The sequence below is a fragment of the Macaca fascicularis genome, chromosome 5, assembly GCF_037993035.2.
Source record: "Macaca fascicularis isolate 582-1 chromosome 5, T2T-MFA8v1.1".
Classification (NCBI taxonomy): Eukaryota; Metazoa; Chordata; class Mammalia; order Primates; family Cercopithecidae; genus Macaca; species Macaca fascicularis.
In genome coordinates, this window is record NC_088379.1 from 8,268,528 (window position 1) to 8,293,613 (window position 25,086).

Genomic DNA, 25,086 nt, shown 5'->3' on the forward strand with positions numbered 1-25,086 from the left:
AGTTGGGAGGTCTCAGGAAACTTACAATCATGGCGGAAGGTGAAGGGAAAGCAAGGCATGACTTACTACAGCAGCAAGAGGGAGAGAGAAGGGGGAAGTGTCACTTTTAAACCATCAGATCGTGTGGGAACTCACTATCACAAGAACAGCATGGGGGAAACCACCCCCATGATCCAGTCACCTTCCACCAGGCCCCTCCTGCGACACTGAGGATTACAATTTGAGATGAGATTTGGGTGGGGACACAGAGCCAAACCATATCCCATGCCATGCCAGCCCCTGACTTACAGCAGAGGAGAAATAAACTTCCTGTTGAAGCCACTGGTTTTTGTTGCTGTTTTCTTTATTTTTTGTTTTGTTGTTTGCAGTGAAAACTATTTCTGATATAATACACTAGAAATATTTTTAACACATATTAAAATAAATGCAAAAGTATTAACATTTTAAAAGGTTCATTCACATATCACCAACCATGTTACACTGGTTGCCCCCAGTGCATTGCTAGTTTAGGAAACACTGACATCATGTGTCTTAGTCTATTTGGGTGCTATAACAAAATACCATAGACTGGGTGGCTGAGACAACAAACCAACAAACGTTTCTCACAGCTCTGGACACTGGGAAGTCCAAGATCAGGGTACTACCAGATTTGGTGTCCGGTGAGGGTGCTCTTCTGGTTTGCAGACTATCTTCTTGTTGCATCCTCATTCAGTGGAGAGAAGCCTATCCTGTCTTTTTCTCCTTTTGTAAGAGCAAAATCTATCATGGGAGTCCCATCTCCATGACATCATCTAACCTTAACTAGCTCCCATGGGCCCCACCTCCAAATACCATCCCACTGGGGATTAGGGCTTCAATATGTACATTTTGAGAGGACAAAAACATTCAGTCCACAGCAAATGAAAAAAACCTCAAAAATGATCAAGTAGCCCATAAATCTCAGACCTCTTCCCTCCACGTGCCCTTGGTCTTGCTCAGCCTCCAACACATACAAGGTGCTGGGTCATGCTTTTCACTACAAAAGAAAGGGGGCAAAGGTGCATTGAAAATGCAAAGTATGAAGCCACGGCCCCTCTGCCCCCTCCCAGGAATAACAGAAATCTTCATGTCCATGCTTGGATGTGACAATAATCTCAGAATTGACACTGAAGGTGCTACTTAAGGTTCATATCCGAAGCCAACAGTCATGAGTTCCAGTAATGGGTTCCAGTCATGGGTTCTGTTATTGCCCCTCTGTGTGACCTTGGACGAGTCCATTGATCCAACTGAAATCAAAGCATTCAATTCAATTCTCCAAATATTTCCTTGTTGCTTTGTCTGTGTCTGGTGCTCATGCTTTGTGCTGGGATCCTTACCCTTAAGGAGAGTAGAGTTTAACTGGGGGTAGACTTAGCCCTGAGAAGATCAGGAAGAGAGGAGCTAAACACAGGCCTCTGTTCGGAAGGCAGCATGTTCATCTGGGTTCCCAGAGACAAGGGTTCAGCATCAGAATTTACTTGACAAGTGATCTTGGGAAGTGCTTGTCTTAACCTCTCAATGTCTTAATGCCTTAATCTATAAAACTGGCATAATAAAAGTGCTGTCCCCCAATCAGGGTGCTGTGAGTTCTTAAGATCAGTGCATTGGAACCACACAGGAGACCCAGTTGTACGCAACCTCTCCCAGTTCCCTGTCAATGACCTCATGTTGATAGCTTGAGATCCACCATGGTGGGAAGTGGGATTATTTACACCATGAGGGGAAATGCTGTGGATTGGAGTTCTATCTCCAAGAGCTGTTTGTCAAACATTTCCTAGCATGCCACTGATTTCACACAGGACAGTGCGTAGCACAAGGCACTTCACGCATAGTCAGCAATGATTATTAGAAGGCAGTGAGGGCCACTTGGAGCCCAGGCCCGAGGCACAGAGGACATAGCCCCAGGGACACATTTTCCACTCCAGGTCATGGTTGACTCCCTTCATCCGCCTTGAAACTCAGAATTTCTGCTGGCCTACAAGGGCACAGTCAAAGGGCAAGATAACCCTACTTCTGCGCAAAAGTAGATGAATTCATTGCTGTCTGCCAAACACCAGAGTTTCTGTTCAAAAGTAACGATGGTTCCAAGCAGATGGTAGCTTTTGTTCCTGCTTCTGCTAGCCATTAAAACTAGTCACCACTCTCCAGCCCTGTGATCTTGAACAAGTCACTTAATCGCTCTGTGCCTCAGTTTCCTCATCTGTAAAATGGGAATGAAAGTAGCATTACAAAAGTGCTGGGCATGTAGTCAGTGTTGAGGAAAGTTTACTACTGTTCATATAATGTGACGCTGACATCAACAGGGCCCTCACATCTGTGCCCGTGTCACCATTTATATTTTACCTCCACACACAGCTGCTCAACAACGTATCAGATAAGACCTTTGCACCCATTTGAAAGAGGCACAATGGGAGGCGCTGAAATTCTGTATCTCTAACTGAGGTCACAGTAAAGATTAGAACTTCTCCATCCAGCCCAAGTCCAGACCCTGCAAGGGGGAGATCTCAGTCGTCTGTAGAAGGATGGGGAGGGATCTTCTGCAGTGAGGGACCAGCATTTGCGAAGGCCTAGGGTTGGAAAGTGTGTGGCTCCATTAGTCTATCAATGTTCCTCGAGTGTCTGCTTTGTACTGGGTCACACACCAGGTGGGAGGAAGGAGACGTGGCCCCAGCTTCATGGTGCTAACAGAGGTATGGTGGATATGCCTGGGTGTGAACCGAGGTCTGGACTCCCAGAGAGGTGACTGTGTCCTATTCATGTTTATATCCCAGGGCATAGGCTTGTAGCACTAGTGAGGTCGCAGTAAGGTCAGTGTGGGAGTTGGGGAGCCTCAGTCCCTTGCACACCCCACCCCACCACCTGGTCCTAACTCGTCACCCACACTCGGGCTGTCTCCGCCCTGACCGCCATTTCAGTCCCTTCCCAGCTGAGAGGCTGCTGGCCCCAAATAACTTCTGCATCCCCTCCTCCCAGCGGGAGCTTCAGAAGTCAGTGGCTCGGACAATTGCACTTGCTTTTCTCTTTCCAAAGAGGGATCTGCCTTGGGAGCCCTTTGAAAGGGCTGTGATTACATCTTCATTTGTGGGTAATGGGATTAGCACACGGATGGCAGAGCCTCCCTGCGGCAGTGGGGATTGTCAGGCCTGCCCGAGAGGGCCGGGAAAGAGGAGCTCCAGGTTCCTCTGAGCTGCCAGGCCCTGGCCACCACCCCGGAGGAGGGGGCACCCCAGTGCTGGGACACAGGGACTGGAAAATGGAATTAGCTCCATCCCAGTGCACAGAGGCCAGCTGTCTCGCCCAACCCCAACTCCTAAGCCGATGGAGAGGATCTCTCTGAAGAGGAGATATGAGAATGTGTGTGTGTGGGGTCAGTGGGGAGTAAGTTGGGGGGTCTTTTCGTGCCTTTAGTCCCCAGCTATCTCCTTCTAGAGAGACTCAGACAGGTGAAGTCACCAGGTTCGGGTCTCCCACAGGTTACATCCAATTTCCTGCCTCCCATGTGCCAGGCCCAGTAGTACTTACAGGGACGCACATCATAGTCACCCTTCTTTGAAACCTGGCTTCTGGGGCAGGCTTGGTGCTGAGGACTCTACGCACGTCATTCATACAATGCTCACCACACACCTGTGAGGCCGTGACCAACCTCATCCCCATCCGGCATAGGAGGAACTCAGGCCTGGGGCCGACTGAGGCTGGAATGCGAGATCTACTGGCCACCAAGAGGCCCCACAGCAGGGCTCGGTTTAATGCCCGCTAACACATTGTGTGTTTACTTGATATTTTTGTTAAGCTTTCTCACTTTTAAAAGTTTTAATTTATTATTTTTCCAATGTTTTATTTTGAAAATTTTCAAACCTACTAAAGAGTTGCATGAATAACACAGGAAACATTTATATGACCTTTCTTTAGCGTCTAGATGCACTGGGTATTAATGCTGATATTTGCTTTTTTCTCTGTCTCACCCTCTTCTCTCTCTCTTTGAATGTGTATGTATATGTGTATATGTATTTATATGTATGTCTATATATACAGATATGTGCACGGCTGTGTACAGCAGTGCTCCCTTATACACAGGGGATATGTTCCAAGACCCCCAGTGGCTACCTGAAACCTCAGATAGTACCAAATCATATATAATAAATATATAATCATACATAATAAATATATAATCATACATAATAAAACATATATACTGTGTTTTATTCCTATACATATCTAGGATAAGGTTTAATTTATAAATTAGGTGGACTAAGAGTTTAACAACTAATAATAAGATGAAACAGTTATAACAATCTACTATAATAAAAGTTATGTGAACACTTTCTCCCTCTCTCAAAGCATCATCTTGTACTGCTCTCCCCCTTCTTCTTGAGACAATGTGAGTTGGTAACACGCCTGCATGATGAGATGAAGGGAGATTAGGCTGCTGTCACCTTCTGATGATGCTTTGGAAGAAGGAACACCTGCTTTGGGTGATCCTGTATCATAGAGACAGGATAATGTTGATGGCTGGATGTCAGGAACAGATGATCTCGGTGACTAACGGTACGTAGTGTCTCCAGCGTGGACCCACTGGAAAAAGGGATGATTCATGTCCTGGCAGGATGGTGTGGGACAGCATGAGATTTCATCACGGCCACTCAGAATATTGCAAAATTTTAAACTTATCAATTGTTTATTTCTGGAATTTTCCATTTCATATTTTCAGACCACGGTTGACTGAGGCTAACGGAAACCACGAGAGCAAAACCATGGATAAAGGGGGACTGGTGTGTGTGTGTGCACGTGCACACGCACGTGTGCACACATGCATATATATTTTTTGTGAACCATTTGTAGACAAGTGTGAGACAAACATGAATTGTCTCCTAAATACTTCAGCACGTATCTCCTAGAACAAGGGCATTCTTGTACATAAATACAGCAATGATTCTCACACTTAGGAAATTTAACATCAATTCAATTCTATCATGTGCTTCTTAATCTACATTCAAATTTCCTCCCAATTAACCCAATCATGCTCTTTAGATCCTTTTTCTTTGCAAATCCCAGCAATTATCAAGGATCATGCATTGCACTTACTAATCACTTCTCCAAGATGTGATCTGAAGAACTGAAAGCAGACTGAATGAGGGGACTCTCCCTCCCTGCATGGCTGCAGAATGCTGTGTCGGCATGCAGAGAAAATCAACACTCTCGTGTGGGGCACCTTCCAGGAACCCTGCTCACTGAGATTGCTTCCAAAAATCAGTACAAAGCTAGATCTCCTTCAGATCTTGTCTTTGGGCAGTCACACTGGATTTGGTCTCCTGGCTTGTTAAATGAAGGTGCGGCCAAGTCTCTTCCAGGTCTGTCTGGGTTTCCACACCCCTTTGCCCTTCCCTTACAGCTGCAAAATCATGGTGATTCATGAATGTTTCACATGATCTATCCTCAAGCAGCAGCAAGGGCAGAACTGCAGTTACCCAGGCCAGGGGTAGACTCCGGCTCCACCACATGGAAGCTCAGCAGCCAAGTGGGCGAGTCACAGCTTCTGTGAGCCCTGGTTTCCTCATCTATGAAAATGGAAATAATCATATCTGCTGAGCAATGTACTGGCATGTAATTGAAACTCGAGGGGAGCAACCCCTTTGCCTTCCCCTCACCATCCGGCCCTAATTTTGTTCAGAGCAGCAGTGAGCCTGTCCTCGTGGAACAATTGTGATTGGCCTGGGCGACTCTGGCCATCTCGTCAGTCTTTGCTGGAGGCCCACCTCTCCAGCCGCCCTTGCAGCCCAGGGTTGGCCATGTGGCCAATCTAACAAGCAAGGCTTAAGGGGAAGTCTTCTGAGACAGCTGCCTCTGGTTCCCTTTTCCTTTGCTGATATAAGAAGAAAGCACTTCAGGAAATGCACCACCCCCTCCTTCCTTCCTACCTCCCGCCTTTGAACTTGGTTGTGATGCCTGGAGCTGTAGCAGCCATTTGTAACCATAAAGTAACAACCATTAGGACAAAAAGCCAACTGGTGGAGGATGACAGAAGAGAAAGCTGGAAATAGCCTGGTTCCATGATGCCAATGCTCAGCTGTTGCCCCAGTCCTGAACTGCCACCTCCCACTTCTCATGGAAGAGGAGTCCATCTTTATCGCTTAAGCTACTGTTGTGCTTTATAGCTTAAGATTCTGTGGGAAGCATTCCTAATTGATACAACTTCCAAGAAACTTCTAGATGCAGTGGAAAATATAAGGCATATAGGATCAAACACAACTGGTTCAAAGGTAAGAGGCAGCCCCTAATTAAGTGCATGGGCCAGGATGCATTACTTCACCTCTCTGAATCCAAATGTCTTATCTACAAAACAACAACAACAACAACAACAACAACAAAAATTCCACAAACAAACAAAAATATCCAGAAAATGCTGTGAGGCTAGAAAGACATACTTATATGCCTATATTTATTCAATTGTCCATTCAACAAGTATTTGCTGAGCACTGCTGTGTACTGTTCATTCAATGAACGTTTTAATGAGCACCTGGTATGCTCTAAGTACTGTTTTAACACTGCGGGTATCATAATGAAATAGATCAACTTTTCCCTCTCATAAACTTACATTCTGCAGTTCCCTTTGAGTTTCAATTACACGCCAGTAACATTGCTCAGCAGATATGATTATTTCCATTTTCATAGATGAGGAAACCGGGGTTCACAGAAGCTGTGACTTGCCCACTCGGCTGCCGAGCTTCCATGTGGTGGAGCCGAAGTCCACCCCTGGCCTGGGTAACTGCAGTGCTGCCCTTGCTGCTGCTTGAGGATCGATCACGTGAAACATTCACGAATCACCATGATTTTGCAGCTGTAAAATGCTCTGGAGGAAGGACAATGCTGTTTCCAACTCCTTTTGGAAATGTGTTTCTCATTTTGATCCCATTTTATCAGATACATAAACTGGATTATCTGGAGAACGAACAGGCTCAATGGTACATTTTCAGCTAATAATCTTTGCTTTCGACTTCTCAGACCTAGTGGAATTGCCATGCCAAGAGAGCCCCGGCCCGGCCTGGCACACAGCATGCCGTCCTGTGTATTTGTATCACCCTCTTCTTCTTCAGCTACTCGAGAAGCCTTAGAAATCCAAGTGCAGTCTTTCCCTCCACAGTCAGGGAGAGCAGGAAGGGATTCCACTCTTTAGAATGTCTACTAAGGTGATGGCCCCGTCTCTACCCACTTCATTTCATCCTCGGGCCAACTCTGGGAAGTAGGAGTCATTCATCTTATTTTATAGATGGAGAAACTGAGGCTTGAGGGGAAACTTGCTCAAGATCACCCAACCCAGACCTGTTTGTGGTTATTTGTTTAGCGTCTGTCTCCCAGCATGACTGTGAGCTCAGAAACCATGTCTGTTTTATTTACCACTAAATCCCCTTAGTTCGGGATCTGGCGCCTAATATAATACATGTTTGTAGGATTGAAATGTGGAGTCTAGAACCTCTTGCTGCTTGAGGGTCTATATGGCTACAATTCTAAAATTCTCCAACTTGTTTACCTTAGCCTGAGAGGGGATGTGCAGGGCATAAGACAGAAAGACGAAGAAAGGAGACTCACATTGAGAATAAATGCAAAACCCAGGCTAATGTCGGAGAGACAAGTCTTCCCCATCATGGCCCAGGACTGCTTCATTGGAGCCTCTGCAGGTTTCCATCACACACATTAAGCAAGGCTTGGTGTCATTTTCTAAAACAGAAAGAGGTGGGCAAAGCCTAAACGGGTAGCACCGAGTGGGTCGCAAGTTCCTGGGTAAACCTCTTTCCTTTTCTGGACCTCTGTTTCCTCATCAGTAAAGTGGAGGAAGTTGAATTCCTAGACTCAATCTTCTCTCTGCTCAAACATCCTTCCCAGAGCTGAGATTGCTGAACTTTTTTTCCAGGCACTATAAAGTAAAAATACAAAACTCTAGCTTAAGACACCTTGATCTTATCTATTTGCAAAGAGTACGTAGCTTAACAAACTAATAGGAATCAACCACATCAATGTACAGATGAGAATAAACCTATGCCTACATGATACTTACCAGGTATTTCATCATCTCCATTTAACAGACGAGCAAACTGAAGCACAAAGAAGATGCATTTGCATAAGGTGTCATGGTTACTAAGTGGCGGAGGCTGACTCTCAGTGTCCATGCTCCTAACTACCTTACCGCGCCACCTTCCAGTTTGGTCTCTGCTATGTGCTGGACCTGGGGCCAAGATTTTACACAAAATATTTCTCACTGATCTCTCCAGATGGGAAGACATTGCCATCATCTCTGTTTTCAAAGAAAGTAAGTAGTGCTCACACAGGAAGCAAAAATGGCTGAGCTAGAACCAGGGTTTCCCCTGGGAGTTTGACACTCATGTCCCTAAAGATGTCATTAAGCAGGCCAACCTGGGTGGCGATCCCTGCTCTTCCACTCAGCTCTGCAACAGCAGGAAACTTGCTAAACCTCTCTGATACTAAGTTTTTCCATTCTGGGAAAAGTCTCCCGGGCTGTGTAATGCAACCCTTTGAGATTAGGCTCTGAGATAAAAGAGAAACTGCCCTGGATTATTCTTTCTAGTGAGGTTGATGCACTGAGGGATGCAGGAATACACACATTGGCTCCAGGTACTTTTCCCTTCAGACTCTTCCCTCCCCAGTCCTTGAAGTGAGTGGAGCTGGGACTGGGCACCTCTGTTCAGGCCACTCTTTGTGAGGACAGAGGGGTCACTACCAACCTGCCAAGGATTTAAGGGCAAAAACTTCCTGCACCCCTGACCAAACGCATGTTCAGTCCCCACCCTGCGGGGTGTGTGGAAGGCCATCACTGTTCTACTGTGGCACACAGCATCTCCTGATCCAACCCAAAACACTCAGAGAGGACTGATATTAGAGGATGTGGACATAGGGAATATTCACTCCCGTTTGCAGAGAGCTTCCCACGCTTTGCTTATATTGCGTCATCCTTTGAGCTTGGTGGTGTTCTTCCTGCTTTACAGACAAGGACATGGGCCCTGAGAGATCATTTCCATATCATATGGTGGTGCTAGAATGGAAGTCATCAGTTATCCCGTCTTTAGATCATGGTTGTCACTGCCAAACTGCAGGCAATAGCTGGTGGATGTGCCTGGGCTGCAAACCTAGGTGTGGACTCCCAGAGAGGGGACTGTCCAATTCATGTTTATATCCCAGGGCACAGGCTTGGCACACAGTAGGTGCTCACTGAGCACTCACTGGATGGATAAATGAAGGATGAATGCACAGATGAGAGCCCCAGCTCCTAAGGTAGTGACTAACTGCTCACCATGCCCACTTCCTCTTCCCCTGGGCACCCAGCTGGACTGCGTTTTCCAGCCTCCCTTGCAGTTCTGGCCAATGGACTATGGGGAGACATTAAGTGCACCATTTCCAAGGTTGGTCCGTGAAAATCTTCCATGTGATCCTCCACTTTTTCTTTTCCCATATTGTCTAGCCATATGCACAGGATCCATCTAAGAACTCAGAGACTCGAGGGATGGTGGAACCACAGGTGGAAGGAGCCTTGATACCTGAGTCACTGCCTGGAGGAAGGCCGCTGGTAAGTACCTGCATGGAGCTGTTACTTGGCCAAGAAATACACTTCCACAGCATGAAGCAATGAGTGACGAGGTTGTTGGCCACAGCATTAGGCTACCTTCACTAATCTTGGAGTTGGAAGAGAAAACTTCTCCTGGAATCATAGGCTCTCAGGGTTGGAAAGTACCTTGGACATCTCAGAGATAAAGCTTCCACCCAGTGCAGCAATCCCTTTATAACACGTCTGCCTACAGTTCTTCCAACCAGATTTACACACCTCCAGTGATGGGGAGCTCACTTTCACAGAAGCGTCTTTCTCCGTCTTTGGACTGCCCTGGCTGCAGAAGAGACTTCCTTACCCGGAGCTGCCTCCTCACATCTTTCTCATCTTGATCTGCCTGTTAGCCCCTCAGCGATGAAGCTGGCTTCTCCTTCTCACATGCAGTTGAAGGCAGAGCTCAAGTCCTCCTGAGTGACTTCTCATTCCTTTAGTCAACAGCTATGTGGTGAGCCCCTCCCACCTGCCAGGACCTCCCCAGGCCAAGCCTTGCCAGCTATTCACCGTTACCCCCTGGGCATGGTTTTAGGTCCTGCTCCATTTTTTATCATTTCCTGTAGATATGAGCAACCAGATTCTCTTCAGGTCTGTTCCTGGCATTGACCTTAGTGGGAAAACTCACCTTAATAAATAGCATTTCCCAAAAGACCACCTGTGCAGTGCTAAGTATCCTGTCTCCCATTTCACCCTCACAGTGATTCGGTGGAGTGGGCATCGTTTTACTCCCATTTTACAGAAGAGAAAACTGAGGTCAGAGAGGTGACTTGCCCAGAGGACCATAAGTAGAAAATGGCAGCAGGGAGTTTGAATCTAGGTGCGTCTGACACCAGAGCCCAGACCCAGCCTTTCAGGTGGAGGGGAGAGGCCCCAGGCCCTAGGCAGCCAGGCATGAAGGACCGGGCTCAGCCACACTAGCCTTCAAGCCATATCGTGGGCTCACCCCTAGGAGCAGCTGCCCAGTGTGCATTGGCCCTCTTTGGTTAGCATGGCCACACCATTGGAGGCCACAACTCCTCCCTGGGCACGTGGGAGCTGGGGTTACAGGAGGAATGCCAAGGTCTGTGCTGTGGCTGTTCCTTGTGTCCAAATTGGTTAAGGGGAGCCCAGAGTCTGGTGGAGCCAATTGCTTGGCCGACCTCTGCTGACTGGAAAGTTGCTAACATATGTCCCTAATCTGATCTGCCAGCCACTTGCCAGGCGCTGGAATTTGGGAGCTGCACTGAGGCCCTGCTGATTTGGACAGGAGGACCCCAACAGGAGGGCTGTGTACCCACTGTGTGCCAGGGGCTCACACACCAGATTTTATTTTATCCTCACAACAGGCCAGAGAAGTAGATCATAATCTACCTACTTTCCAGATGAGGAAACTGAGGCTCAGAAAAGTAAAGTCACTGGTGTACACAGACGGGGGCAGGAGAAATGGGATCTGTTCCCACTCAGGGAGATCTGGGTTTGAATTGCGTGTTCATTCCATGCTGTGATTTTCCAGTCTTCTGGCTAGAAGAAATTTATTTACAAATGGTTTCTCCCTCACCCTTCACACCTCATCCACCATGTGGGCAGAGCCCCACTGCACCATGACAGCAAGGATTGACCCAGTTAACCCCTCTGTTCCTGCGACATGCAGGAGATGCTCAGGTAACGGTGAGTGAATGGGACTCCAGGGGTTTGATGCAGGGAGAGCATGGGAGCGGGAGGCCTGGGGAACACAGGAAAGAAGGAAGCAGAAGAGTAAAAGGGCAAAAGATAGGGAGAAAGACAACCAGAAGCAAGCCTGGAAGGGAAATCGGTCACAATAAAAGCAAGAGATAGAAGAGGAAGACCTTCAGCAAAGGGAAGGCCTTCGCCTCAGCAGGAGAATGGAGAGAGCTTCCCAGCTAGTAAGGTAATGAGCTCACTGTCGCTGGAGGTGTGCAAGCAGGGCTGCATGAACCTGTGTCTGGGAAGTCCTAGGGTGGATTCATGCATCCAGGAATGGCTGCACAGGCTTCTCCTACCTCTGAGAGACCGAGGTTCTGATCAGATAACCACTCCCCTCTTATACACAAGCATATTTAGAGAGCTCAGTTCTCATCTCTCATGCACTTTGAATGGAGGTAGAAAGTGCCAGAATTATAGGCTCGGAGCTGCTTTTCTGAGTTGTAAGGGCTCTGTCCTTGACCCTGAAGTCTCTCAAACCTAGGCAGAGGAGAGCTGTGAACCTGATGAAGGCTGCTTAGTGCCAGCAGAGGATCAGGTCTGCATTCCTCAATCTGAATTCAGAGCTGACTGTAGTTGGTCTGGGCCCTCCCCACCCCTGTCCCTCCACACCCTATCAAAGCCCCACATAGGCCTAAGTTCAGTCCCAGCCAGTCCCTGCCCTCCTCTCCGCTCTCCAGATAGCCACGGTGGTGGCTGCACAGTGACCGCTGTAGTGCTTTGCTTAATGCCACATCCAGCATAACTCTGTCAGCACTGTGAAGCCGGCGCCAAGTCTCCTTCCTCCCGCCTGGTGTGTGACCCGGCACAGAGCAGATGCTTGAGGAACACTGGTAGACTAACAGAGCCACACGCTTTCCAACCCTAGGCCCTGGCTAATGCTGGTCCCTCACGGCAGAATACCCTTCCCCATCCTTTTACAGACGACCCCATGCAGGGTCTGGACTTGGGCTGGATGGAGAAGTTCTAGTAATAGCTCACATCAGCAAAAGCTTTGCTATGTGTTCTTAGTTCCTCAAGGTAACCTTAGGAGGTAGGTATATCACTATCTCAGTTCATAGGCGGGGAAACTGAGGCAGAGAGTAGCAGAGGGGTGTTCGAGGCCCAGAGTGTTGGCTTCTGAAGCCACACCCCAAACTCTAGACTGTGAGTTCTCAGGAAAAGAACGCTGGACTGAGCAGCAGAGAATGGTAGCTGTAGGTTTCTCTCCCCCATCCCCTGGCTCCTCTCAGGAAGGGGACAGAGCTCCTTGGGATCTGGCAAGATGCTTAGCACACAGTAGGTACACAGAGAAAAGTTGGGTAATGAATCAGTTCCCTTTAGGCAGCACTTTACTGGACTGTCTTTTCTTCAAATGACCCACCAGTATGAAGGATCCTGAATACTGTGTGGCTTCCCTCGCCCCGCTGATCAAACAATGGAGCATCAGGAGCTGACTTTGTGGTGGCTTGCGAATCAGGGATGGGACAAATGTATTCAGTGTCACCCAAACCCTCTGCTGATGTCCTGAGACCTTCCTCCAGTGGAAGAGCCTGGGACTGGGTCTGAGGTGCCCAGTTTGCATTTCCATCGGCTGTCACAGTGGGTCCCCCAGGAAGTGGGCAGGATGGTTCTCAGGGCGTGTTGTGAGGCTCCATACCTATGGGCGGGCGAAGAGGGAGCAGGCTGAGCGGAGGAAGGCATGGAGGAAGGCAGTGCAGGTTCCCCAGGGCTTTGTATCAGGGATGACCCTTCAGAGCCTTCCTGGTTTGGGACAAGAGGCCAGGTCTTGATGCCCAGTTGGGCAGGCACTGGGTGGAGCTGACCCTGGAAAGGGGCGTGAGTTTGGATGACTCCAGCCCAAGTCCAGGTTCAGTTTTCTTCAGAAAAAAAAAAAAAAAGAAATCCCCGAAGAGGGTCGACAGCAAAGTTCCATCCTCCAGCAGCTGGGGAATCTGGGAGGAACATCACCAGCCCTCCCACCATGTTGAGTGATTTTCCAGCATGGCGACCTCAGCCACATTGCCATCCTCTCTCCAGCTTTGGTTTCCTTGGCTGCAAAATGGACTAACCAGTGGTTCTCAAACTTTTTGATCTCAGGACCCCTTTGTACATTTTTTTTTTTTAGATGGTGTCTCACTCTGTTGTCCAGGCTAGAGTGCAGTGGTGCAAGCTCGTCTCACTGCAACCTCCACCTCCCAGGTTCAAGTGATTCTCCCACCTCAGCCTCCTGAGTAGCTGGGATCACAGGCGCCTGCCACCATGCCTGTCTAATTTTTGTATTTTTAGTAGAAACGGGGTTTCACCATGTTGGCCAGGCTGGTCTTGAACTCCCGACCTCAAGTGATCCGCCCACCTCAGCCTCCCAAAGTGCTGAGATACCAGTATGAGCCACCACACTCAGCCTCCTCCGTACTGTTAAAAATTACTGAGGACCCCTAAATAGCTTTTGCTTATGTTCTGAATCTACCAGCATTTAGATATTAAAACTAAAAATATTTTAAAATATTTATTAATTCATTTAAAAACAATAATAAAAAATCTTGTATGTGCTAACACAAATAACCTGTTTTTTTAAAAAAAAAAAAATCAGTGAGAAGAGTGGCATTGTCTTATTTTTTGCAAATTTTTTATCTTCTGGTTTAATAGAAGCATTGAATTCTCCTATCTACTTCTGCAATCTGTTGTGAGATAGGTTGTTTGGTTGAAGTATATATAGAAAATCTGGCTTCACAGATATGTTGTTGGATGCAAGACAAGTATTTTTATAGGCTTTTCAGATAATTTCTTGATACTACACAAAACTTGACAAGCAGTAGTATAGTATTTTAATGTGGAATCTGAAAACACATCAGTGAACATTTTGTTCTTTGTCACATTAAAATCCACTAGTCTGTGTTGCACTTTGGATGTATCTTTTGCCTATGTGAGATTCTGAAACATCATGCATTAGTCATTGGAAAATGCTGGTTCACTGACTTACAAGATCTGCCAAATGTTGACACAATGAATTTTACAATATCAAAAGAAAGCACATTCGCTAATACTATCATCAAAAACGTCTTTACATTTGGAGAGCAAGCTCACAATGACGGATACAAGTTTTCTAAAACTCTAAGTTTTGTTAGAAGTTCAAATCTCAGCCTGGCATGGTGGCTCATGCCTGTAATCCCAGCACTTTGGGAGGCTGAGGTGGGTGGATCATGAGGTCAAGAGATCAAGACCATCCTGGCCAACATGGTGAAACTCCGTCTCTAGTAAAAACACAAAAATTAGCTGGGTGTGGTGGCGTGTGTCTGTAGTCCCAGCTACTCAGGAGGCTGAGGCAGGAGAATCGCTTGAACCCAGGAGGCAGAGGTTGCAGTGAGCCGAAATTGCGCCATTGCACTCCAGCCTGTGTAACAGAGTCAGACTCTGTCTCAAGAAAAAGAAAGCTCACATCTCTCTGGCAATAAATACTATTAGCTGTTCACCTTGAAGCGACAGGCTCACTTTGCTCATTCTCAGAATGAGAATGTCAATCATTCTTTCAAATAACAAGGGTGCTCCGTGAAGAAGGCAGTGAGTTTCTCTTACCACTCAAACGACTGCATAACTAACTGTGTTTCTTCTGTCTGCGGCAGAAGTGCTTTACGCAGGCTTCCCATTTTGTCACACAGAATGCTAAAAAGACGTTCTCAAAGATTGAGATTTGACAATCCTTAAGGAATTTTATTGCCTCATTCAAGATTATGTGTTTATGTTTTGCTGACTGCATGATGGTGAACAATGCCATAACTATTAGTATAGAACCTTCACCAGAAACCAAATTTGCTGACACCTGATCTCAAACTTCTCAACCTCCAGAACTGTGAGATAATAAATTTCTGTTGTTTAAGCCACCTAGTCCTTGGTATTTTGTCATGGCAGCTCACGTAGATGAATGTACCCTGCCCCCATACCCTTCTCCTTTCAAAGTGCTTGTGCTGTTGGTTTATATATTAATAGTTTGAAAGGCCTCTGTTTGCTGGAAAGAGCTAGGCATGAGCAAATAATATTGGCATTAGAAGCTCTGTTCCCAGACAGCCCTTGGGCAAATCTCCCAGCTTCAACGATCATGCCTTTCAGGAGATTTCTGATGAGAACATTCCAAGATGCCAGTGGAAAATCCTGATGCTGGCTATTTGAGAACCATACTGGGAAGAAAGCAATTTTCTAATAGATTTTCTAAAACAATAAACAGTGGAGAGAATGCCAGGATAGTATTTTTAACTACCACAAGCCACAAAAATCAGCTTCAAGACCTAAACCATCACACAGACTTACCATGACAGATCTGTCCCATGGAAACACCAGCAGTCTACCTGATGGTAATAATGGTGGTGGTGACGATGGTGGTGGTGATGACGAAAGGGATGATAATGATGAAGATGATGCTGATGTCATGATGATCACGATCATGACATGATGATGATGATCATGACAATCGATAATGATGAAGATGATGCTGATTGTCATGATGATCATGACAACCGATGATGTCAATATTAGAAATTATGGTGATGATAATGGCGGTGGTAATGGTGGTGATTGTGACAATGATGGTTATGGTTACAGTTATGATGGTGATGTTGGTGATGATGGTGGTGGTGATGATGGTGTTGGTAATGGCGATGATGGTGATGATAATGACAATGGTAGAGATGGTAATGAAAATGATAATGCTAATGCTAATTGTTATAATAGTGGAAACCATGGCAGTGATGATGATGGTAACTATTGTGATAATGATGATGATGATGATGATGATAGTAATGGTAATGATTGTGACGATCATGGCAGTGGTAATGATGATGATGGTGATAGTTACAATAGTGATGTTGGTAATGATGGTGGTGGTGATGATGATGGTGATGCTAATGATTTTGATGATAATGGTGATGGTGATAGTTACAGCAGTGATGTTGGTGATGATGGTGGTGATGCTAATGATTATGATGTTGATGGTGGTGGTAATGGTGAGGATGGTGATGGTTATGACGGTAATGTTAGTGATGATCATGGCTGTGATGGTGATGGTGATGATGATGACAGTAATAAGGATGGTAATGAAAATGATAATGCTGATGCTAACTGTGATGGTAGTGGAAATCATGGCAGTGATGATGGTAGTAATTATAGTGATAATGATGATGATGATGATGTCAATAAAACAGCCAGTTTTTTGAACATCATATGCAAGGAGCTTTGCTAAGTGCTTTAATGAGCACTCATTTAATGTAATTAAATGTGTTATCTCATTTAATGACAGGCAATACCTTCGAAGTAGGTAAAATATGCCCATTTTACAGGTAAGGAAACTGAGCCCTGAGAGGCGAAGTAACTTGACTAAGGGCACACAGCTGGTACATGGCTGAGATGTATTCTTTTCCCTCTATTCCAATAGTAATTTATTTTCTTTTGCTTATTTTGTTATTGCAGCTATTCCTAGGCTGACAATAGACTGAGATCAGGGTTTAAGTTTGTAGGAGAAGAAAGCTGAGCAACTTGCCCCAAAGTCACACAGCTTGTGAGTGGCCATGCCAGGATGTGTCCTCCAAAGCTCTGTACAGCTTTTGGAGTTTCAACTAATGTGCAGGTGTAAGGCCTTATTGGAAGTGCGTATCTGATGGTTTGACCTCCAGAATCCAAGAAACTCCAGAGTCCTCTCCCAGGTGGCCAGGAGAGGGAAACAGGTTGATGGGCACTTCAGACACTGAGCAAGGCATTTGGGCCCCATCCTGCCTTGTACTTAGCTCCTGCCATTCACTCCCTACACCCCATCCAGTCCAAAGCCGGCTTTCTGAGACAGTCTCAGCCCTCCAGCTCCCCGAGGGTCCACAGCACTTGCCGGGAGCTATCGGTGAAGCAGAGAGAACTCACTTTTCAGGCTCACAGACCTGGATCGGGTTTTTTGTTTCACCCCAACGTGCTCTGTGACCCTGCACACAGTACCCCATCTCCCAAAGCCTCAGTTTCCCATCTGCAAGAATGACCACTTCCCAGATTCAAGCAATAATCCACGTGAGCCTGCCTCGGGCAGAGTGTGGCAGGAGACGGATACTGGGTCAATGGAGCTTTTATCCTCCCTTTCCTACAAAATACAAGTTTTATGGGTGAGCTACATATATTTTGGCTCAAGAAAGGCTCACTACCCACAAGATGGAAAAACAAACATTCGGTGTTGAAGAAACTGCATGATCCAGGGACCACATTGGCTTCCCTGTCTAAAAGTACAACGCAAGCCCAGTGATTACCCATGCCACTGGCCCCAGAAATGTTGATTGACCAAAGTACAATTTCATTAGTGGTTTTAGAGATATACTCACGCCAAAGTGGCTAATGCAGACTTTTCCAGCACATAGCCTTACGAATTAAGCTCCTCTTGCAATCTGAGATTTAGCAGTGGATGTGGTCAACTCCCCTCACCTACCCCAACCCCACATTTATCCCTGAATTTCCGCTTATAAATCCACTTTGGGATTTGGCCTCTCTATCTGTCCATCTCCTGCACACTGGGCTGATAGAATTCATTAGGGAATCCACAGGCTGCCCACTATGCAGCAGGGGCCGGTAACGAGGGGCCGGGGTGGGTGATCACAGGGCCAGTCACTGTGAGCAGGGCCCTGAGTGCACCCAGCTCCTAGTCCTGGCATTAATCATGATTACCCAGGGAACCCATGGGGATGGATAGGAAGCCTCAAATTGTTGTTTCAAGGCCCACCAAGCCCAATCAAAGCACTTTTGAGGGAGGGTGGCTCCGGTCCTGGTGGAGCACCTTCAAGGCCCAGGTATCCATCCTCACCGCCCCCTGATCCTCTGATCCACACTGCACCATCAGGGCTCAGAGCGGTTTGGGTTTTACTCGAAGTCAGGGTCTCATTGTGATGCTTTAGTGCATGGGCTCTGGAGCCAAATTACCTGGATTCAAATCGCAGCTCCACCCTTCCTTGATGACATGGGGCTATCTGTTTGATCATTCAGAGCCTCAGTTTCCCCATCTGTAAAATGGTAATAATGAGGATAGCTTTGTGACAGGGCTGCCATGAGAACTAGAGGAGCTGTAAGGGCTCGGAACAGGGCCCACACCGGTAAGTGTTCTGCTGCAACTTCACATCATCCTCAATCGACACAGTGTAAGAATGGCATTCAAAAGTCCCTCAGACATAAACAACATGGTTTTATGTATTTATGTAGAGACTGGGGTTGCTGGGGTTTTGCTGTGATGCCCAGGCTGGAGTGCAGAGGTGCGGGATCACTGCAGCCTTGAACCCCCTGGGCCCAACTGGTCCTCCCACCTCAGCCTCCCAAGTAGCTGGGACCACAGGTACGCCCACCACACCTGGCTAATTTTTTTTTATTTTTGTAGAGACAAGGTCTCCCTATGTTGCCCAGGCTGGTCTTGAACTCCTGGGCTGAAATGATCCTCCTGCCTCAGCCAACCAAGGTGCTGGGATTACAGGTGTAAGCACCCAGCCTGGCTTTAATTTTTATTGAGGTAAAACTCACCTAGCATAAAAGTAACCATTCTAAAATGCACAATTCAACGGCATTTAGTACGTTACACTCACATGCTATGCAGCCATCACCGCTATTTAGTTCCAGCACATTTCCATCACCCCAAATGGAAACCCCATACCTATTCACCAGTCACTTTCCTTCTTCCCTCTCCCAAGTCCCTGTAAACCACTCATCAGCTCTCTTCCACTATGGATTTTCTTGGACAAATTCTGAACATTTCATATAAATGGAATTATACAGTGTTTGCCCATTTGTGTCTGCCTTCTTTCCCTTAGCACAGTGTCTTCAAGGTTCACCCACACTGTAGATCCTCATTCTTTTTTATGTCTGAATAGTATTGCATTGCCTTAACAGACTACATTTTATTTATCCATTCATCAGTGATGGACATCTGTTTCTACCTCTTGGCAATGGAGAGTAGTATTGCTATGGACATTCATGTGCAAGTCTTCATGTTGACATCGCTTTTCCTTTCTCTTGGGAATATACGTAGGAGTGGAATTGCTGGGTCATATGGTAGCTTTATGTGTAACTTTTTAAGAAATCACCAAACTGTTTTTTACAGTGGATGCACCATTTTACATTCCCACCAACAATACCCAAGGGTTCCCGATTTCTCCACATTCTCACCAACATTTATTTTCCATTTTTTAAATTAGCCAGCCTAGTGGTTGTGAATGGATAACAACATGGTTTTCAAATGAAGGTAGGATGTGACTTTTTTTTTTTTTTTTAACACAAGCATTGACCCCACAGCCTTGACCCGCTATAAGCTCAACAAGGAGACTCAAGGAACAAACTGTGGCCAGGATTTCCTCTCTCTGGGCCTCAGTTTTCCCCTCTGTATCATGATCCGGTTGGTTTAGATTAGTGTGTCTCAAATGAGCTCTGTGGAAATGGCAGAGAGAAGAGGATGGAGATATTTTGCTACGGAAATGGAATAGTGCAGATGCTTTCTGGAGTCCCAGGGGAAGAAAAGATGAGTCATTCAGATAGATTCCCCTTCGTCTGGAGTTTCTCATCTACTCCGAGGTGAGGGGTCTGGCCCTGATGATCGAGTCAGCTCTTTGGGGCTGTTGCGTCAATGTCTTAAGAAAGAGTACCCAGCCCTCACAGCCACCAAAAAGCTCTCAGGTCAGATCAGAAACATAGGAAGTCTCCTTCATCCAGCATTCAGGCTTCTCCAACCCAACCCTGAGTGGGGCCCCAGAGACCCCGAGGCCACATGGAACATTCCAGGACCCCTCTGTTACTCAGGAGGAAAAGCATTCCCACGTCAACTGCTTGTCTATTTCTCACTGCATGTTTTGCTCACCCTCTGCTCAGAACACCCTCCCCCGCTTCTCCATTCAACCAGCTCCTGCAGCTCTGCGAATGCCCAGCACAGCACTGCTTCCTACAGGAAGCCTTCTCTGATGCTCTGCCTGGAGTCAGGGGTCCCATCCCCGTGCCCCCTCTGTCACAGCACTCTTTACCTTGTTTTGAGCACTTTCTACTTAACTAGCCTCCTCCACTGGGCTGTGAGGTCCTTGAGCAGGCACGGTGGGACCCACCTAGGGGTCTAGCACTCATCAAGGTCACATCTGGGATAAAGAGCCCATCAGGGATGACCCGTGTCTGGGCTGCCAGAAGCCTTGCGAGGTGTTTTCCTCCAGGAGCCAGCTCCTTCCTGTCACAAGTGGTCTTGGCGGAGGGTCAGTCGTGGTGTCTGACCCTTTTTGAGCATGTGACCCAAGCTGAATTGATTTTGTGCTCCCTGCTGAGAACTTCAGGCATGAGAGAGCAACGCCAGGCGGGATAAGAGTTGACACCAAGTTTTTCTGACCTCCCCTTACTTCCTGCTCTGTAGAAGCCCAGAGCTACCCAATTCCTGTCTTCCTGTGGCCTGATGGTTCAACTTCTCTTGACTTTTGTGAGCTACTCCAAATCTTGGAAATAGCGTCTTTTGTTGCATGAGGTTTGCTGGGGTCCATCTGTGTTGCTTTTCTCCAGAAAACCCTCCAGAAAACAGCATATCCTTATTCTTTAGTGCACAGATCACACAGATTGGTGAACAAATGAGCTGACTCTTGAGGTCTCCCCTCAAGATGGCCAATCGGATGGGAAGGAATGAAGAAAGAAAAGCCCTCACAGCAGAGGGATCTGCACTGGCAAAGATCCCTGGCAAGGATGTACACAAGGCTGCAATGCTGGGGTGAAGGTGGGTGGGAGGGGTCCTAATTGCAGGACCATCTTCTGTCATCTTGGCCTCCTTTACTTTGTGTGTATTGTGGTTGAATACAAAACAGAGAGAAGATGTCCAAACCTATGCAGCAGTTTATGGAAGTGGAGAAGGTGGCTGGGAAATGAGACTTTAAGTGATGTTCCCCTCCCCAGGACATTGCTGGGGAGCCTGGGGTGCAGGACAGGGCCCCAGAGCAAGCTGAGGTCCCTGCTGGGAAATCAAAGGTCCAGTTCAGCCAACAGCACGCTGCATCAGACAAAGCTGTCTTACTTCAATAAAAATGGATAATCTCTTCCTTAAGCCTTTCAAAAGGTGGGCTCCAGATGGATTAAAGGCCTAAATGTGAATGTTAAAATAATAAAGCCAATCAAAAAAGCATAAGGAGATATCTTTGTGCCTAAAAAGGAATGATTCTACTCCAAAGACCCTAAGAGCACAAGACAGAAGGAGATAAATATGAAGAATTGGACTGTGTGAAAACTAAGGATTCCTGTCCACCCAAGGCACCGCCGGCCACGGCAGCAGACAGAGGACGCACGGGATGATGCTGCAAAGAGTCAAACTGATGAACGGTGACTACTTGGAATATACACGGAACTCTTACCAAACAATAAGAAAAACATCAAAGATCTGATAGAAAAATAACCACAGGTTGTGAGAGGCAGAAGAGAGGTCTAAATGGTTAACAAGGATGAGATGTTCAAACTCAGCAAAAATGACTGGTAGTTTTTAAAGCAGCGGCGTCGCTTTAGACTTACTATGAAAAAGGCAAATTTCCATAAGTGGATGAAGTAACATTGCCTGGAATGTCTTGGAGAGCTGTGCACTCTCGTGTACTGTAAACCCGAGAGTCTTTCTGAAGGCGTGCTGGTCAGTCCGGATAGAAGTTAGGCCTAGGTACAGCCCACATCCCTGAGACCCTACTCTGGACTGTGGAGGTATGGATGCCGGGGAGTTGTTACATAGGCCCCTGGAAGGGCAGAACACAGATACCTAAGTAGCATTGGTCATGGGAGCAGAGGACTGGGGACATCCTGGTGTCCACCCCTCACTAGGAAACACTGGAGTTCAATGCAATGAGCTCCAGGTATAGCACACCATGGGGTGGGCCAGGAAGCAAGGGGAACAAAGGTGCCCAGTCCATAGTAAGTGCTCAGCAAATATTATTACCAACTCTTGCAAACATGGCATCCATTCACAGTAAGGCAAGCCGTGCTCAGAGGAAATGGCCTGCCCTCACTCCTCTAGGAATGTTTAATACCCAGGCAGTGTCCCTGGGACCTTGTGGGCACCAAGTTCTTATTCATTTGCCTTTTTGCTGTCCCACCGAATCCTGTGACAGGAAATGCAGCAGGTCTAATCCTGAGGTCAGAGTGGCCCTCTGAGATGGCTGTTCTTTCCGGCCCACCCCCTTCGCCCTCCTCCCGTTCTTGGGACCCTGATTAGCCTGAGTATTGGATGACCCCTGCTCTTCTTCCCCTGCCTCGCAAGGGTTAATCAGCCTTCCTGCGGGGCGGCAGGGTGGCTAGGAAGGAGGCAGCAGGGCGGCCTGGCGGCAGGCGGCTTTCATTACTTTGATGGGATACATGTGCTCGGCTTTATCTCCGGCCCTTTCTCCCTAATTCAGCGCTTGAACGTCTCAGCTGTCGGCCGATCTGCAGACAATTGCTCAGGGTAATACTATCCGGAAAAAGCTGATAAAACGCAGATGTGACGAGGCCTCTGAAATTTGCGGTTTGCTAAGTGGTTTGCTGCGATGCTTGCCCCTGGCCAGGGCGGCTTCCCTTCGAGGCTGGGAACCAAGGGGGTGGGAGTTGCATTTTTTTTTTTTTAAGTGAAAGGTTGAATAGAGGAAGTGAGTGTAGAATTTTTTTCTCTAATTAGGAAGATGGGCAAATAGAAAGTAGAGGGGGAGGGGACAATACCGGAGGACGTGGCAGTTCTGGCCTCCCCTTGGGTCCCCATCTAACCAGCCTCTCCAGGGGGTGCCTCCAGAAATGGACACCTTGGGCTTCCTCTGTGCAGCCTGGAGGGGGTGTGTGGTGCAGGGGCCCCTTGGAAGGAGGCCACTCACCGGCTGTGTGACCCTGGGCAAGTCACTCAATCTCTTGCTCCACTGACTCAACCAAAAGACCAAATGACTCACAATCTCAGTTACTTACCAGGTGCGCTATGCCCAGCAGGATGCCTGAACACGGTAGGTGCTCAATGAATGATGCAGAGGTTTTCTTTACCTCACTTGGGATCCCATGTGACCCTAGAGAGTAAAGCTGCGTGACACTGATGTAAACACAATGAGTCCCAGTTGGGTGGTGGGGAAGGGGCTGGCCAGGCTGTTAGTCTCAAAAATCACAAGTTCCAAGGCCAAAGTCACCGGGCTGGATCCCCTGAGGAAACAACCATCACTGTATTTTCCTGGGCCAGAGAAGTTTGGGGCAGAGCTCCTCCACTTTACTGTGCACCCCAATCACCAGGGATCATTCCAAATGCAGATTCCCATTCAGGAGGCCGGGGCAGCCTGTGAGCGTGCATCTCTCACAAGGTCCTAGAGACGCTGAGGCCACAAGCCAGGTGAAGACCCCGAGGCGTCAGGCTGGGGAGGAGGCTTTGGGCATACTTAGGCCTTGCCCTCTCAGTCCCAGGAGAACCCTGCTGATCAGAGAGGACAGGCGGCATGGTTGGTGTTGCTCAGCACGTTGGGAACAGAGCCAGGCTGGGAGGGTGACTGCACCTGGGGCTTGGTGCTTTTCCCATAGGGCCTCTGGTGACCAACCTTCCATAGCCAGACCTGGTTTCAGACCCGTGGGTGAATCCACGTCACAGCATCCCAAAGAGAGCTCGCCTCATTACGCCCTTCCCAACTTGCTTTTATGACAAAGGAAAACTATTAATACATGAATTGATGCTGTTATGTGCTGCCATTGAGGCCATGTAACACAGTTCTTAAAACAGCCATGGGTCTGACCTGCACCTGTCTGTGGACCTCATGCTGCAATCTGTGTGCCAACATCTCAAATAATCAATAAGCCATAAAGACAGCTTGTGAAAACATGGCTTCAGTTTCAGGGGATGCCTTTTCACTCTCTTATATGTTTACGCTAAGGTAAAAATAGCCAGCACATTGAGCTTCTCCTACCGTCCTTACCTCTGATCCTCGAAAACATCCCTGGGAGGTGACTTGATCACACCCATTTTCAGATGAGGGAAACTGAGGCCCAGAAGGTTAAGTCACTTGCTCTAAGGCTCCTCGCTGGCAGGATCAGAGCTGGGGTTCAAACCCAAACGTGTTTGGGAGTATCCAGCTTCAAAGCACACACAGCTGGGTTGGTGCCACGCTGCCTCTGGACAAACAGGACCCCAGGGTCGGTGCGAGGACGCGGAGTGCTAATGCAGCCGATTGCAAAATTTAGGGCAGGGCTTGGGTATTTCCCTTGAAAAGGCCAGTCTGCAATTAGAGGGGCCGTTTGCAGTTCTTGCCTTTCAAAGAAAGAGGGCGTCTCTCCCCCTGCTGGGGTGTGGGCAGAGCTGGTAGCAATTTTCCCACAATGTGTAAATTAGTCAATCTCCGAGTCTGTAAACGGGGGCCTTTGAAGCGATCTTAATGAAGCACTCCATTAGGGCTTAGTGATGGCTGCCTCCAGCATTACTGGACCCAGCTCCTTTTGATGTCTTGGGGCCACGGGTTGGAGGCTCAACTTATCTAAATGCCCTGGCAGGCTTAAAAAAAAAAAAAAAAAAAAAAAAAAAAAAAGGCAAAAAGCTCCCTTAGAGAAGTTGAAAAATTTTTAATGAAAAAAGTTAGTCCTGGCCTGACTGATGTTGGCACTTCAAAGCCGGTGCAGACTAAATTGCTGTAGACTGCTTAATTCAAAAGTGCTCCTTCGCGGGTGACAGTCCAATGGTGACAAAATACAATTGGCAACAGGAGACGGGCAAGATCAAAGGCTGGCTATTGTAATAGTTTTGTTCCATGAAGAATTGCTCATTGTCAGGCATTTTTAAGCCCTTCTCTCTCTCT

At 47.3% G+C, this 25,086-nt stretch overlaps 1 long non-coding RNA gene across 2 annotated transcripts; it reads right to left on the minus strand.

Annotated features, from left to right (window-relative positions):
* On the minus strand, positions 1-24,521 carry LOC107129669 (uncharacterized). 2 transcript variants are annotated; one of them, XR_010586620.1, is made up of 3 exons: positions 24,214-24,521; positions 23,231-23,325; positions 1-2,218 (listed from the first exon to the last, which is right to left on the minus strand). It is a non-coding gene; the product is annotated as an uncharacterized lncRNA (long non-coding RNA). The 2 variants fall into 2 exon arrangements; XR_010586619.1 differs by lacking the exon at positions 1-2,218 and adding an exon at positions 12,529-12,965.
* Positions 24,522-25,086: the final 565 nt, after the last annotated feature.